This window comes from Gorilla gorilla, chromosome 14, assembly GCF_029281585.2.
Source record: "Gorilla gorilla gorilla isolate KB3781 chromosome 14, NHGRI_mGorGor1-v2.1_pri, whole genome shotgun sequence".
Taxonomy (NCBI): Eukaryota; Metazoa; Chordata; class Mammalia; order Primates; family Hominidae; genus Gorilla; species Gorilla gorilla.
In genome coordinates, this window is record NC_073238.2 from 59321617 (window position 1) to 59333184 (window position 11568).

General features: G+C 44.9%; 1 long non-coding RNA gene across 2 annotated transcripts; it reads left to right on the forward strand.

Annotated features, from left to right (window-relative positions):
- The first annotated feature begins 3064 nt into the window (after positions 1 to 3064).
- LOC109029468 (uncharacterized) lies at positions 3065 to 11096 on the forward strand. 2 transcript variants are annotated; one of them, XR_002008560.4, is made up of 3 exons: positions 3065 to 3220; positions 9856 to 10211; positions 10849 to 11096. It is a non-coding gene; the product is annotated as an uncharacterized lncRNA (long non-coding RNA). The 2 variants fall into 2 exon arrangements; XR_002008559.4 differs by lacking the exon at positions 3065 to 3220 and adding an exon at positions 3668 to 3774 and having other exon boundaries at positions 10849 to 11095.
- Positions 11097 to 11568: the final 472 nt, after the last annotated feature.

The window sequence follows — 11568 nt, forward strand, 5'->3', positions numbered from 1 at the left end:
GAGCCAAGATCACACCATCGCACTCTAGTCTGGGCAAAAAGAGCAAAACTCCACCCAAAAACAAACAAACAAACAAACAAAAAACTCATCTGCCATAGAAAATTCTGAAACAGACATATATATAAAGATAGCATTTCAAATCAGTGGGAAAAAAATAGATTACTCAATAAATGGTGTTGAGACTACTGGGTAGACATGTGGGGGAAAAAAATACATTAGATCTCTGTAAATCAAAATAAACTCCAGATAGATTAAACCTTTCTTTCCCCTGGGGCAGAGTCTCGCTCTGTTTCCCAGGCTGGAGTGCAGTGGCGCCACATCAACTCACTGCAACCTCCGCCTCCCGGGTTTAAGCAATTCTCCTGCTTCAGCCTCACCAGTAGTTGGAATTACAGGCACACGCCACCACATCTGGCTAATGTTTGTATTTTTAGTAGAGACAGAGTTTCACCATGTTGCCCAGGCTGGTCTCGAACTCCTGACCTCAAGTGATCCACCTGCATTGGCCTCCCAAACTGCTGGGTTTACAGGTGGAGCCACTGCAACTGTATCATATATATATATGATACAAAATAAAAGTCTTTTTGGTAATGTTGAAATTGGCAAGAACTTTCTAAGAATAACATAACATCCAGAAGCCCTAAAATAAAACATTGATAGTCCGGGCAGGGTGGCTCGCGAGTCAGGGTGGCTCGTGCCTGTAATCCCAGCACTTCGGGAGACCCAGGTAGGTGGATAACCTGAGGTCAGGAGTTCGAGACCAGCCTGACCAACATGGAGAAACCCCATCTTTACTAAAAATACAAAATTAGCTGGGCATGGTGGTGTGTGCCTGTAATCCCAGCTACTCAGGAGGCTGAGGCAGGAGAATCGCTTGAACCCAGGAGGCAGAGGTTGCAGTGAGCCAAGATCACACCATTGCATTCCAGCCTGGGCAACAAGAGCAAAACTCCGTCTCAAAAAATAAAAATAAATTTAAAAATAAAACATTGATAAATTGGTATATATTAAAGAAAAATTCTGCATAGAAAGCATAATCAAAAGACATGAATATTTGCAACTCACATCACAGACAAAAGCCTAAGTTCTTAGCACTTAAACAGCTGATAAAAATAAGAAAATAAAAAAGAAGCAGCAAGCTAATAGATAAATGGGCAAAGAATCTGAACACGATTCACAAAAGCAGGTGGTGGGAAATTGGCTCTCTCGTGCATTGCTGGTCAAATATAAATTAGTGTGGCTTTTTTGTTTTTTTTCTTTTTTAGATGGAGTCTCGCTCTGTCTCCCTACAGTGGCGCGATCTCAGCTCACCACAACCTCTGCCTCCCAGGTTCAAGCAATTCTCCTGTCTCAGCCGCCTGAGTAGCTGGGGCTACAGGCACGCACCACTGCGCCCAGCTAATTTTTGTATTTTTAGTAGAGACGGGGTTTTACCACATTGGCCAGGCTGGTCTTGAACTCCTGACCTCGTGATCTGCCCATCTTGGCCTCCCAAAGTGCTAGGATTACAGGCGTGAGCCACCACACCCGGTGGTGTGGCCTTTTAAAGCCCATTAAAAGAGGCCTGGTTAAATACATTGTTACCTCCATTCTACCTCTATTCTACACTGCTATTTAAAAGAATGAGTCAGTTCTATATATCCATCTCCAAGATATAATAAGAATACTGAAGTGTAGAATCATGTGTTACCAAAAAAAAAAGTAAGGAGGGCCTACTCGGTGCTCTCTCCACTTGGATGATCCGCGAGCACTTCAAACACACACAGCAGGACCAAAGGATAATTCAATATTTGCTTTAAATCAAAATCTGCCTATAGAAGCAAAGAATATCTCTGGGAGAAGGCACAAGAAACCAGTAAGTGTAGCTGTCATATACCAACCTCTTCCCCTAATATTCCCTCTTTCTATGAATCAGAAGCACAGACAACGAAGTCGCCCAATCCAGGGCCGGAGAGTCATTCTGGAACTTGGTTAAGAACGTAATGCCATAGAAACAAATCTGTAAAATTCAAATTTGATGACATTACTCACCTACTTAAAGTCATTCATTTCTGCCACCCTCCTCACACCCCTTCCCTCCCTCCCCCTGCCCAGGGAAGAGCCTGTTCCTGCAAGGAGGTGCCTACCACCTCTGCTCTGGATGCTTGCAAATGTCCCGAAGAGGCTTTCGTATGTGGTCTAATACTGATAGCTGCTTCTCAGGTTTTTCCGCCAGCACTGTCTGTGTACCTGCTTCTGCCTGAAGAGCTGTTTGGAAGGTAGCAAGCATATGAACTCAAATGAAGACAGGAATTACTACATGTTATTCTCTGGTTTATTTTGATGACAAAGTCCCCCTACTGATAAAACATCGCATTATTTCATCTTTCAACCTTGAGGGACAGAATCCTTGAACACCCAGCTCAAAAATGTTCTCTAGCGCCGGGCGCGGTGGCTCATGCCTGTAATCCTAGCACTTTGGGAGGCCGAGGCGGGCAGATCACGAGGTCAGGAGATCGAGACCATCCTGGCTAACACGGTGAAACCCCGACTCTACTAAAAATATAAAAAAATAGCCAGGCGTGGTGGCGGGCGCGCGCCTGTAGTCCCAGCTATTAGGAAGGCTGAGGCAAGAGAATGGCGTGAACCCGGGAGGCGGAGCTTGCAGTGAGCCGAGATCCCGCGACTGCACTCCAGCCTGGGCGACAGAGCGAGACTCCGTCTGAAAAAAAAAAAAAAAAAAAAAAGGCCCCTAGCTCGATAGCTTACACAGCTTTCCCAGCCAGTAGGTCACCCCACTGTCATTCTCCCATTAGCTCTTGGGACTGTTATGCGCTGTTTACTTGTTTCGCAACGGATTATGAACTGCGTGAAGGCAATATCCTATCTTTTGTATTAGTATTATTTCTAGGGCCTAGCTGAAATATAATAGATACTCGGTGAACTTTGTAGGAGGGAGGGAGGGATGGATACATTAAAAGAAATGGAGAAAGTCTTAAATCCTAACAGTACAAACTTGAGTTCTTTTCTAGGTGAGGTAGACCTGGAAATGTTAGAGATTCCACAAGGAGGCACTAGAGTTCCACCTGTCTCCCTCCGCCGAGAAAAGCCGGAGCCACCTAAGTCTTGCCCAGGCTGGTACCTTGTAGCAGATGCCTGCTTTAGCCGAGTAAGCCAAGAAAGATGATTTGAATGAGGACTGAGGGAGGAATGAGTGCAGGGAGGCCACAACACTGTTATGGTAAAGAAATGATCATTTTAAAGGGACTTCAATAGAAAGCCCCCCACCCCCACCTCTGGACAACATCCTACTCCTAGCGCTGGGAGCCATGTATCCAAACAATAGGGTATTCTTTTCTCAGTCCAGTTTTTCTGCCTCCTCTAATTAAGCAAAACACTAAGGCTCATAAAATATTGGGTTATCATTCTAGCTCCACAGTATTTCCCAGTTGAGCGCTCTCTTCCTTATTCCATGATAGATCACAGCTGTCACAAATATTACCATTTCCTCCTTGGTAACCTCCCAAGAGGTCACTGAAACTTTCATCGTGGACCTCTGAACCCTAGATTTCTGTGTAGGCTGACAAGAAAGAAAAAAATCCTTTTAAATTTCAAATATATATCTAACTCCTATGAGAGACCTGGAAATGTAACCATGGAAACCAGAGCATGAGTGTAACCATGGAGACCCATTGAAACCGGCTGGGCCATTACCATCTAGAAGCTGGTGGGGATGTGGCAATTAGACGGACTGTTAGCCCTAGTTAATGTGGTCAAGTGATGTCAATTGTTTAGGTGAGTGTTTTACAGACATTTACGTAATTTCTGGGTACTGCCAATGCTTTAAAATGTTCGAGAGAAGGCCTTTTCGTAGGGCTTCCTATGTTAGACTAATTTATGAAGGATCCTCCACATCTTTCTCCTCAACCCTCTTACCACACCTCCAGAGTCATGACTTAATCAGTCATTCATTCAGCAGACACATGCTAATGGCCTTGTAATCACCTTGGTGTGCTGGGCACTACTGGATCCCATCGTATACATTATATAATATGGTGTATATACAGATATATACATTATCTGTATATATCCCAGTTCATATACATTGTCTGTCCTAGCAGTTTTAATGCCCAGGCAAATCCTGAATAAAAGGGTCCATTTATCAAAGGCTTCTTTACCAGAATCTGTCAGAATTTGGGTTTGTGCTTTCAGTAAGTGAGATGAGAACTAGACTTCTTTCATTTTGAAGGAAATGTTCATTATTCCAATGTCATAGAAGTCCTTCACAAAGTCAGACCATTCTCTCCGTCCCATTTCGTTTCTTCTTTCCCTGTGTGCATTACAACCCCATCACTCCTCCAGCAACCACAGGTTCAAAGGCCTTGATGACAGTTTGTCAGGGGAGCTGCTTCGTTGTGTGTTTTGAACACCAGTGTGGTGAAAAGGTAGAGTGCAGTGTCAAATCACCTGTGCCTGCCACTTACCCGTGTGTCACCCTAGACAAGCTATTAAACCTTCCTAAGCCTCAAGTTTCCTCATCTATAAAGGGGAAATAAAACCAACCTCTTTAGGTTATTCAGTGACAACTTCACTCAACTGTGAAACTTTAAACTGCTACCAAGTTTTATCTGCTGGTTTTATCTTTACTTCCCGATATCACTCAGCAGTCTTTCATGTTCTTAGCCCTTTCTCCTATTTTACTCAACAGGTGGTCTAAACGTTTACAACTCCCAACAATGCATTCAAAACCAGCCGAGCATGGTGGCTCACGTGTGTAATCCCAGCACTTTGGGGGGCCAAGGTGGGAGGATCACTTGAGCCTAGGAATTTGAGGACGGCCTGGGTGAGACCTAGTGAGAACCCATCTCTACAAAACAAATTTTAAAATTAGCTGAGTGTGCCTGTAATCCCAGCTACTCAGGAGGCTGAGGTGGGAGGAGCACTTGGGCCTGGAAGGTGGAGGTTGCAGTGAGCGAAGACTGCACCTCTGCACTCCAGCCTGGGTGACAGAGTGAGATCCTATCTCAAAACAACAAACAAACAAACAACCATCTGTCTCAGCAGAAAATGATGGAGACAATGATGACAACTGCAGTTGTTATATGAGGCTTATTATATACCAGACACTGTTCTAAGCACTTCACATATTTTAACTCATTTAATTCTTACCACAGTCCATTGAGGATTATTGTCATCTCCATTATACAGATGAGAAAACTGAGGCACAAGGTGTTAGGGAAATTTCCCAAGGTCATAAGCTACAGAATGGCAGAAAAAGCATTTGAACCCTAGTAGTGCCTCCAAAGTCTGCCCTTTCAGCCACTGTTCAGTAGTCAGGCTTTCTCCAGTGATAATGTTCACTGTGAATAAAGAGTCCAATGGATATGAATGAACTCCCTCAGATGTCTCCTGTTCAACGCCAACATCTGCCTGCACTAACCCGCATCTTCATCAGCCCCTAGTCCATGTTTCAGAAGAAAAAACCAGCCTTCCTCTAATCTTCCCACCCCAATCTCAAGTTCCTTGCTCCCTCAGTTACCCCTTTGTTTCTGATCCCCAATCCTTCCTCTCACTTGGCACCTTCCTCTCAGTATGTCAGCAGGTGCAAGCCCATCCTGCCTTATATATTTTTCCCCATTCTTGAACTTGGCTGAAATGTCCTACCTTACTTTTTTATTTTATTTTATTTTATTTTATTTTATTTTATTTATTTATTAACTTATTTATTTTGAGACAGTCTCACTCTGTCGCTCAGGCTGGAGTGCAGCTCACTGCTACTTCTGCTTCCCGAGTTCAAGCGATTCTCATGCCTCAGCCTCCCCCAAGTAGCTAGGATTACAGGCACCCGCCACCATGACTGGCTAATTTTTGTATTTTTAGTAGAGACAGGGTTTCACCGTGTGGCGCAGGCTGGTCTCGAACACCTGACCTCAAGTGATCTGCCCACCTCGGCCTCCCAAAGTGCTGGGATTACAGGCATGAGCCACCACGCCCAGCCCCTACCTTACTTTTTTCAACACCACTTGAGTCTCTCTGCTTGTTATCCTCTCTCCTCTCCACAGTCAAGTTCCTAGCTCGAGTTGTCTATGCTTGTCTCCACCCCTTCATCTCCCATGGGTGCTGCACCCTCTGAGGTCTGGTTTCCTCACTTTACTGCAGTTGCTCTCCCGGTGGCCCCCAAGGTTGCTAAAATAAATGGCTTTTTATTTATTTATTTTTATTTTTAATTTTAATTTTTTTTTTTTTTTTTTTTTGAGATGGAGTCTCGCTCTGTCACCCAGGCTGGAGTGCAGTGGCGCGATCTCAGCTCACTGCAAGCTCCGCCTCCTGGGTTCATGATAAATGGCTTTTTAAAAGTCTCAGTCCCACTTCTCTCTGCAGCATTTGACTCTATTGATCACTTTCTCCCCTTTAAAACCTTCGCCTCCCTTGGCCTGACCTTCTTCTGTGCTTCCACTCTGGATTTTCCTTCTCTGTCTCCTTTACTGGCTCCTCCCTCATGGCCTATTCCTTACTTTGGGACCCTTACTCTGGACCCTTAACCTGCTCTTCCTCTCTCTGGGCACTGTCAGTATCATGTCTGTATCTTCAACTAAGCTTCCATTCTGAATTCACATCAATGGATAAAAATGGCAATTGACTATCTCAGCTGCGTGATCTGTGGACTCCCCATCCTCAACTCAACACTGCATCCACCCAGAAGCCCAAGTCACAATATCTGAAGTCATTCTCCAGTCCTTCATCCCTCTGACAGGCATCTCCATGAGCCCTCATGTATAGCTTTCTGTTCCTTGACCTGACCCCTCCACTACTGCCTTAGTCATCCTTTCTCTCCTAAAATATTAAAATCACCTCACCAGTCTCCCTTCTCCTTAAGCCTCAACCGTAAGGATACCAGTGAGATCTTTCTAATATGCATCTCACTCCATTCCACAAAACCAAAAGATCCCTAATGCCGACATAATGAAACCAATTCCTTTGCATATGACCTGACTCCCATCTCTCTCTCCAGCCTCACCAGTTGTCTGGCCACCTCCCTAACCCCTGCCTTTCTAGCACCGTGGCTACAGTACTGGGCCAGATGGAATGGCCCCAATCATGTCTTTCACACCTCCCCACTTGGCACATCCATTCCTTCTTTCTGGAACATTTCCCTAGGGTGTTCATCTGGCAGACTCCTCCCCCGTATTCTCTACTTCCTCTTTGCCACCGCCCATTCCCTTACAGACCTGGCTTTCCTTGTGCCTTTTACATACTCTCATCCAACAATTCTCTGCTTGCATTATAATCGTTGGACTCATCTATTTTCCTTCTTAGACTTACTAGTTCTTCAAGGACAAGTACTACTTATTTGTTGTCCTTGTATTTTTTGTCCCATCAGTGCCCCACAAAATTTCTCGACAACAGTAGACATTTACTAAACATTAGATGTTAATATTGTTATCAAGGAGACAGCAGAGAAACTGCCTTGGCAGCTAACACTTTCCATCGTCGTCACCACCATCAACATCAGAAAGCACACACCAAATGCCTCTGTAACTGAACAGAGACCTGACCATGTCGTAACTTAGACCAAGTTAGTAGAGATAGTATCCTCATGTGTGTGACGTACACTCATTGGTATACAGACCTCATCAATGCACAGACCAGGTGAGCGGTTACACTAGATGACTTCTTTTTTTTTTTTTTTTTTTTTTTGAGACAGAGTCTCACTCTGTTGCCCAGGCTGGAATGCAGTGGCGTGATCTCGGCTCACTGCAACCTCCACCTCCCGGATTCAAGCAATTCTCCTGCCTCAGCCTCCTGAGTAGCTGGAATTACAGGTGCACGCTGCCAAACCCAGGTAATTTTTGTATTTTTAGGAGAGATGGGGTTTCACATGGTGGCCAGGCTGGTCTCGAACTCCTGACCTCAGGTGATCCACCCACCTCGGCCTCCCAAAGTGCTGGGATTACAGGCGTGAGCCACCATGCCTGGCTAGTACTAGATGATTTCTAAGGTCTCTTCAAAGTCACATCCTGTGAATGGAGGCATTAAACCAAGACATCCAATTAAATCAACCACCATGTGCACACTTATGACGCACAAGCTATTACACTAAATGCTGTAATAAATGGATAGGAATGAACACTTACCAGTATTTAGATCAAAGACAAATACAATTAAAGGCCATTTCAATATGAGACTGGGTAGGTAAATAGGAGAAGACAAAGGAGGATACTCATTCAATTAGCTCAGCTGACATTTGTCAGGGCCCAGCTCTTTGCTGGGTCAATGTCGGAAGCTGGGTGGAACAATTAAAACCATGTGGTCTCTGTCCTCTATATGCTCCTGGCCCAGCAAGGCAGACAGCCACACAGACTTCAAACGCAAAGGGCAGGGAAAGAGGGCTGCAATTAATTCTGTCTAGAAAGAGAAGGCAGGTCTTAAGAAATTTCTCAGTCATGACATTTGGTCTGGCTCTTGAGGGGCTAATGGGTTTTTTCAAGTGTAGAAGAGAGAGTTCCACAGCGAGGGAACAGAATGAAAAGGAGGACATAGGCTCCAATGCTGAGGCACCTTGGAAACCATTGATTTTCCCAGGTTACAAGCAGCAGCAGCTGAGCCACTATCCCAAACTCCACATGAGAACATCGGCTTCATGAGCCCCACAGGCGACGTGTGCAGGGTCTGGAGAATGATGGCTGGGGCACAAGATGTGGGATCAGAAGTGGAGAAAGCAGGGTCACCAAGGTTAATACATGTCATTATTCAGGTGTGCAGAAAGTAAACTATTTTTTTCTTTTCTTTTTTTTTTTTTTTTTGAGACAGGGTCTTGCTCTGTCACCTAGGACGGAGTGCAGTGTTTTGATCATAGCTCACTGCAGACTCAAACTCCTGGGCTTAATCAATCCTCCCACCCCAGCCTCCCAAACAGCTGGACCACAGGCTTGTGCCACCACACCCAGCTAATTAGCTTTAAAATTTTGTAGAGACAGAGGTCTCGTTATGTGACGTAGGCTGGTCTTGAACTCCTGGCCTCAAGAGATCCTCCCACTTCACCCTCCCAAAGTATTGAGATTACAGGCATGGGCCACAGAAGTGACTAAATATTTAATACAATAATTTGGCCATCCATGTAGGTCACCTATGTCCATGTGTGTGTCTTATGCCCACCTTGCCCTCTGCTTCTTTCCCTAAGGGAGCATGGAAGATTATGGTTTTTATAACCTCATGATGGCCAAAAAGAGTTGGGGACTTCAAGAACATAGGCAGCATCTCTTTCCTCCAGAGTGCTCCTGGCAGGGCTGGCATTTGAGGCTGAAAGTCCATGGCTATCCTAGTCTAACTTAGCTTGACCTGGCCCAGGGGTGCTGCCTGGACTATGAACACTTACTGGGTCCCCTAACACAGTGAAGTCTGTCTGTGTTTCCCATTCAACCCTGGCTTGAGTGCTGTTCACTGCACAGTTCTTTGCTGTGGAACTACTTCTCCTCCACCATGTCAATCTCCTCAGCTAAACTCTAGATTTTATCTGTAACATACTGGCATCGAGGGAGGCTTTAAACAACTAACTCTCAGAGACTGTCCAAGATGAAATGGGTGCACCCGGGAGTCATTCGAAATACTTAAAAGCCAGTAAAGTAAAAGCACCGTACAATCAGCATGGAAACTGGTCCTTATGAATCAAAACTGGCTGCAACCTCCCCAAGTGGCTCTGTGAGTGCAGAATGGTACAGGGGCATCCTGTAAGAAGGCCCCTATCCTCCCCTGATTTACTGTATACTACCTGCTCTCCAGGCACGTTTCTGCCCACTCTGTTTTCCCATCTCACTCCTCTTGTTCTCTCCACAGTTCCTCACACCTCAAAAGGCTTTTATTTCATTTATCACTCAGTTTTTAGGTGCAAGGAACAGAACCGACGCTGCTGGACTTAAGGAGCAAAGGAATTTATCAGAAGGATATTGGATGGCTTGCAGGAACCTGAGAGGCCCAGGGCCAGGCACTGAGGCTCTGCAGCCAGGAACAATTGCCCACAAGAAAGCCTTAGAAACACTTCTGTGCTGGACCCCACAAGTTCCACCACTGACAACACGGGATCAATAATGCGGCTACGGTCACTGCCATCATCTGCTCTGTACCGCACCTGCTTCTTCCAAACCCCTGATTTCTCATCAATCAGGATTAGGGAAGATGTCCCTGACTGGCATGTGCCTTCAGTTGTGCTCAAGGAGCTGGAAAAGCAAGATCTGGTACTTTCTGATTCTCTAGTGGGAATGGGTTCTGCTCAAATAGAGAAAGGGGCTTTCAAGGTTGGCCTGTCAGTGTGACTAGCACACTCTACTCTTCCCTCCTGGTTTATTTTCCCACTATAGATAGAGTGGTACTTATCTAGCTGTCCTAGCCTTAAGGGGGGGTGGGAATGCCAGGTTTACAAATAAAAATACAGGTCAGGCACAGTGGCTCACGTCTGTAATCCCAGCACTTCGGGAGGCCAAGGCAGGCAGGTTGCTTGAGCTCAGGAGTTCGAGACCAACCTGGCCAATGTGATGAAACCCCATCTCTACTAAAAACACAAAAAATTAGCCAGGCATGGTGGCACACACCTGTGGTCCCAGCTACTTGGGAGGCTAAGGCACGAGAATTGCTTGAACCCAGGAGATGGAAGCTGCAGTGAGCTGAGATCGCGCCACTGCACTCTAGCCTGGGCGACAGAGTGAGACTCCCTATCAAAAAAAAAAAAAAATACGAGATGCCCAGTTATATTTAAATAAACAGCAAATTTTTTAGTGTAATTATGTTCCATGCAATATTTGGAACATATTTATTCTAACAAATTATTCATTGTTTATCTAAAATTCACTGGGCATTCTGCATCTTCTCTGGCAGCTCGCCTTAGGAGTATCTTCTCTATGCTGCACTGCCTTTTCCTAAACTGAGCCAGGCCCCGGTTTCTGGGTGTGATAAAGATGCTGAAGTGCAAAATCCACCTTCAAGATGAAAGCCAGCTGCCTGATCCTGGTTTTGAGTGCCAAAAATTCGAAATTACCCAGTCTTTCTCTCGACTTTCCTCCCATAACAGATGTACATCTTCTCCAATCAGACAGACGCCTGGAGCCAGCTAAAGTACAGGTTGTGTCCTTGGGAAAGTGAAGGAGAAGAACATTAAAATTTAAAAAAAATGAATACCCAGTTGCAATAACTAAAAGTAGAGTAAGTGGTGCAGAAAGATTTCATGAATTTTTATACTGGGCTCTCTCAAATTCCAGTACCTCAAGTTTCCTGTGACTCACACTTTACAGGGCTTTAATAGGTGGTGAAGCTATAAAGTAATGAAACTGATTTTCATGTGTTACCACACATACATGGAGATGAGTCAACAACTACTTTTGCTCTCACCTCCCACGTCCCAGGGTGGATCCATTACTCAATTGCCGATCTGTTCCTTTAATTCAAAAAGGCAAATGATTTTCAAAGCCACTGCATTTCAATATATTATAGACAAGATGCTAAAACTGTTTCCTAAGCTTTCTTAAAATTATAAATAACACAAATGAGGCACACAACTTTGCCAAATTCTTCTAAAGCAACCCACACAAAGACTTTACT